The sequence below is a fragment of the Podarcis bocagei genome, assembly GCF_964188305.1.
Source record: "Podarcis bocagei genome assembly, chromosome: 14".
NCBI classification, from domain to species: domain Eukaryota; kingdom Metazoa; phylum Chordata; class Lepidosauria; order Squamata; family Lacertidae; genus Podarcis; species Podarcis bocagei.
The window spans coordinates 8,153,596-8,159,652 of record NC_138139.1 but is presented as its reverse complement, the minus strand read 5'-3'; positions in this window follow the sequence as shown (position 1 = coordinate 8,159,652).

The window sequence follows — 6,057 nt, the reverse complement described above, 5'->3', positions numbered from 1 at the left end:
CTATGTATATTATGAGTGCATGTTGGGGGGGTCTGAACACCCTCCACCAACCCCCCCAAAAAACAATCCCCCTGCCCAAGAATGTTGGCAGATGCAAGGATGGCCCGCAGGGGGTATCTGCCCAAGCCCCTGCCAAAAAATAATAATTCTAGAGCTGTCACATCACCAAGAGAGCATCTTTACCAGCCACTGAGTCCCCCTATAGTTCTTTCTACTTTTTCCAGGGCCTAAAAAACACTGTTATACTCTGGGTTTCCAGCTACATCACAAGTCAGTGGTGGTTGCTCCTCGCTGCCCTCCGCGGGTAGCGTGGAGGTTCAGGCAGGGGAAAGCCAGGATTTATGAGGTAAAAATCCTGACACTGTTCCCCAGTGGGGTCCGCAGAGCTCAGTGCACCCAGTGAAGCACGTGAAAGTTAGTGGTTTTGGCCAGGTGCAAAATAAGGATCAGGCAGACTCAGCAATGGAGAATAAGAAGGTGAAGTTTACTGCCAGGCAATAAGGACCCAGTTTGGAATCGCTTCCAAAAGGAACTGGGACCCCGATTGACAGAAATCCAGAGGTCTTTATACCTGAGCAAATCACAGCAAATCATAGATCATGAGACAACCATGAGGGACTCACAATATTGTCAGCGAGAATCAGCCAATCAGCAAGCTGTTGTCACGCTACCAGCTCCTGGTCAAGCACTGGTCAAGCACAGGGTTCCAGTTCTGCTTTCCGATGCTCCCAGTGACGCTCTGTCTAACCTTTCCCCTAGTTATGACAGGACAGGGAGTTTGGAGATTTTGCGGTTTTGCTCTTCCTGTTCTGTGGATTAATTTAGCCTGTATCTGAGGGGATTTTGTACCAGAATCTCTGATTCACGTCTTCCCCTTGTTCAGGGTACACAGATGTTTGTAGGGGAAAGGTCGGTTCCTAACTTTGCTGTTCCAAGCAGTTTGCAGTTAGCTAAGGCACAGCTTCCCTTTGATTCAAAATGGATTATAAAATACTGTAATCCTTGATTTTGTGTAAGCATATATGAATATATATTGAATATATTGATTACTGATAACTGATAATATGGATAGCATAGGGGTAGCCCTTTCTTCCTTGCCTCATTCCCCCCTTTTCAAGCTCAGAGAGAAGATTCATCTGACTCCTGAGCTTGAACAGCACTCAGGACATCAGAATAAACCGTTGCTTCCTGCAGTGGGGCCTGTTCCTGCACTGGGACCGGTTCCCTATGCATTCGCTCGTAACCATCGTCTTCCTCTGGCTCATCTGGCACTGGAGGCAAAGCTCTGTATATTGCCAGAATCTGAGGGTCAGTGAGATGCTTAACATTGCGGGCTATCATTCCCCTAAGCAAAGACAGACAACAAGGGATTACAGAAAGAAGCAACAGAAAAATAAATCCTCCTATAGCTAAGGCAGTCAGAAGGCTATGCACCCACCCCTCTCCTGGTATCCACGACCATACCTTTTCCCAGGGATTCTGAGTGGGTGTGTTGTCAGCTACCAGAGACTGCAGGTTTTGCAGTTGGTCTTCAATTGTCTTGTTGAGGTTGTGGAATTTAACCTGGCATCGACCATTTGGGACAATTTTACAAAAACCGCCTGAACGTGCAAGGAGGTAGTCCAAAACCAATCTATGGGTCATTGTCAGTTGGTTCAAATCCTCAACCTCTGCCTGCAGGGAGCGCAAGACATGGGTGGTGGCATTGATAGATTTCTCCAGCCTGCATGTAAGAGCAAACAGTGCCTTTCTATTTTGCTCAGAAACTATTCCTGGGTAAATTCCCATTGAGAGGAATCCTATAAATCCTCCCCCAACGCTCCCTACAGAATTTGACAGAAAAATTTCATCTTCAGGGCCGCCCTTTTCCGTCTGCTTGCAAGATGAGGTACCTTGTGATTGACCTCCACTGCAACCGGAAAGGTAAATGCCCCCACACCGACACACTGGAAATTTCCTGGGTGGAAATTTGTCGCCAATCCATCATATAGAAACCAGAGGTTAGGATCTTTAATCATCCAACCAGAACAAATGGACCCTTGTCCAGTGAAATTAACCGAGTACTGAGGAAAGTATGGGTACAAATCTGAAGAGGTAGTATTGCCCTGGTAGGAGGCGTTGTGGGAACCCCAAAGCCAAAATTTATCAGAGCATTGGGTATAATTTCCCAGCCATCCTTTGTCAATGTGGTACTTAACTTGGGGCCAATACTTCCATTTGGAATTCCATACTCCAGTGGAATGACAACAAAAACATAGACCTTTTGTGGTTCTGGTATATCTGATATATCGGTAGGGGATGTCATTCATTTCAGAAGGTGGGGCTGCAAAGAGACCACTCTGATTAGAAAGCAGGCCTGCCAAAACAACATCAGGATCCTTGATTAATCCTGGTATAAGGGACATGTCTGCTACCTTCCTTGGGTGTTCATAATATAGGGTAGCATTCTCCCCATATATCTGGAACATGTGTTCAGCATGGTTTATAAAGACATTACCCACTACCATTGGGCCTCTCTGGAGCCACAAGCACATCAAGATCAACAGAAGCTTCATTTTCATTTTCCCCATGTAGGCCTTCAAGGTTGAACCTTATCAGTTCCGGCTCTAGGTTGATGTTTCGCTAGACGAAAGGGTTTTCCGTTTTTCGATGCACTTCGCAGGACGAATTTCCCTATGGGCTTGCTTCGCAAGACGAAAATGTCTTGCGAGTCTTGAGATTTTTTTTGCTTCCCCCCCTTTTTGTAAGCCGCTAATAGCCTTTTAGCCGCTAAGCCTTTAATAGCCACTAAACCGCTAAGCTGCTAATAGGGTTGCTTCACAAGACGAAAAAACCGCTAGACGAAGAGACTCGCGGAACGGATTAATTTCGTCTTGCGAGGCACTACTGTAATTTGGACAATTGGCATTAATCAAGAGGCGCTCCTAACAGGCTGCAATCAGTCAGCTGCCGAAAGGGCTTGGCTCTTTGAAGGTATCTGGATGTTTTCTTTGAATCTTGAGAATCCTTACAACAACCAGGAACGGAAGAGGGAAGACAAGGTGCTTGGTGCTTTCATGTGGTTTTCAAATGGTCTTCTCTCTTCTTGTCCTCCCCTGCAAAATGAAAGTGACTTGTGTAGCCACGACTATGTTATTCTGTCTGTCACCGTGGAAAAGAGGGGAGAGGCTTTAGATTTATGCTCAGCAAGGAATTCAACAATGTTTTGTTATGTCCTTGACCGAGGTTGAATGGACTTTATTTAAAATTATATTTGGATTGAACCAGGAGTGTGATGGAGCAATGCAGAGCAAGGAGAATGAATGGTTGCCAAATACAGTCATATCTCAGGTTACGAACGCTGCGGGTTGCGGACCACGTCGAACCTGGAAGTACCAGAACGGGTTACCTCCAGGTTTCGGCGCATGCGCAGAAGCACAAAATGACATCATGCACAGAAGCGCTGAATTGCGTTGCAAGTGCAGACACAGCGCTTCAGGCTACGAAGGCTGCGGGTTGCGAACGTGCCTTCTGCACAGATCACATTCGTAACCAGAGGTATGACTGTAGATCCAGCAAGAGGCTGAATTTGAGAAAAGATTATGTTTATAACTGTGTCGCAAGGAAGAACTTCAGAGCGGAATTTTAATGGAAGAGACTGGACATGTTTCTCTGTGAGTTATTTATGGCCGTAGCCCATATGGTAGTTGGTGAACAGTGGAAGGAATGGAATGTGACTTTGTACCATCCAGTTAAACACTGCAAAGAACTGAACAATGGAAGATAGTAATTAATCATCCCAGCACACCAGGTCCAAAACAACAATGTATATGAAGGACTACACACGTGAAATAGATTTTATATTTATAAGATGTAACAGAGGCGCTGTTTGTAAGGTGGTAAAATGCAGTCACCTGCAAGAATGATGTAACGACAAATGAAGGTTGACAACTGGACACTAAATAAGATGGTGCAGCTATGGGAGGAAATGGTTGACAAATGTTTGCAACAGGAGCGGGAAACCCGATTTTAAGAAACTATTAAATTTAAGTAATTTGGTTTGATTTTTAATAATTTGGAAAAGTTATAAAAATAACCTGGAAAAGAAAAGAAACGAAAAAGAAAACACTGTTATACTCCTTTATGCAGTCCTGACATCTTGTGTCATACCTTTTCCAGCGGACCTTAATTACCCCAAGCCCTCAGCCCCTTAACCCACAGGGTCATGGTTTTGCCAAAAACCCGACGTCCAGTTCACTCGAAAGTGACGCCAAACGTCAGCAAAGGGCCCCTTGCAACATCTGGAAGTGCAAACCCCACATTTCATGGTACGTCGTAAAATGAGCCCTCAGCACCCTAATCCACAGGGTCATGGTTTCACCAAAAACCTGGTATCCAATTCACTCGAGAGCAACACCAAACAACGGCAAATGGTCCCCTGCAATGTTTGCCAGTGCAAACCCCGTATTTTACGATAGGCCATAAAATGAGCCCTCGTTGCCCTAATCTGCAGGGTCACAGTTTCACAAAAAACCTGACATTGAAAACGGTGCCAAACACCATCAAATGACCCCCTGCAACATTTGGTGGTGCAAACCCCACGTTTCACAGTAGGCTCAGGACAATAAATATTTTGGGGAATAAATAAGTGTTTCCTTACCATCCTGACAGTCTGGCAGCTTTCTTCACAATGGGCAAATGCTGGAAACTCTTAGCATTCCTTGCCCTATATGCAGGTTTTCCCCAAGCCGTCTGAGATGGCTTTCTTCCTTGCACACACCTGGTCTCAAATGCAGGCCAGAAAATGCAGCCAAAAGTATTGAGGCACGCAGGGACCACAGACATCATTCAGACCCTCATGCAAATTCATTCTTCATTACCCACTCAGGCAGAAGTGTTGTAAGACCTACCAATTAGGGGCTGTGCGCCATATCCTGAACCGAATTGGGCCGATTCAGGTTGATCCAGCTGAGGATAACTGTTCATGTACGTATCTGTCTGTGGTGTCCACCATCCACCCCCAGTTTATTTACGTCTGCCCTTGGTATTGACATAATATAGGACGTAGGTCTTCAACCAGAGGGTCGGGACCGACTCGTGAGTTTTGAGGTCATCCAGGTGTATTGCAGCAAAGCGGTTGCTGTTTTACTGGATTCTAGTTTAGGCTGACCAGACCAAAGGAGCAGAGCATGTGTGTCTGGACTAAGACATGCTATTCTGATGAGATGCTCTTTTATTAGTTTCAGTGGGTGGTGCAATGTAGAAGAAAGCCACGAGCCATTTTATAAATAAAATACAGATTTCTGGCCAGTCGTATCCTCATTCCTCTGTCCTGCCACATTGCAGGACTGGTTTTCCTTTAACAGTAATGTTAAGGTAACACGAAGTATATGACGCTTTGTATTTCCATTTTAAGATTAAATAATGTGCATTATTAGCACTGCTAAGTGTAAATCAAAAGAGAAAAATGGGTTCCTTTAAAAAAAAATTTTTCCCATTTTTCAATTTAATATTCAACCAAATAATATAACATTTGTCATATAGACCAAAAAAGAAGGGAAAAAACCCTCCCCATGACTTCCTTCAACTTCCCCTTCTGTTTCTTTAAATATTTATTAATTCTGCTTAATTTTTGTCTTATTTTTATGATCTTATACCTCAGTACACTTAAATTCTTATCATTTTTATACCAAATTTTCTTTCATAATTACATCTTGCACTCAGTTACATTTCATATTATTATTTCTTGACCTTTAAACATTTTCTTGTAAGCGTTTAATCAAACCCTGCTAGTGAGTCCATTTCTTTACAGTATTTCTGGAAGTACAACATAAAAGGTTCCTAGTTTTTTAAAAAAATCTTCATTGTCATTGTTTCTGACATTTCTGCATCTTCCATAATTTTGGCTTCCCATTCTTCTTTCGTTGGTATCTTGTCCTCTTTCCATTTTTGGGCTAGGATAGAAAAATGGGTCCCTTGTTACAGCTTGGGAGTCAGGAATCGCTCAATCGCAAAAATCCTTACAATATTTATGGGATACTCCTTGTAAAAAAAGATAAAGGTAAAGGACCCCTGGAT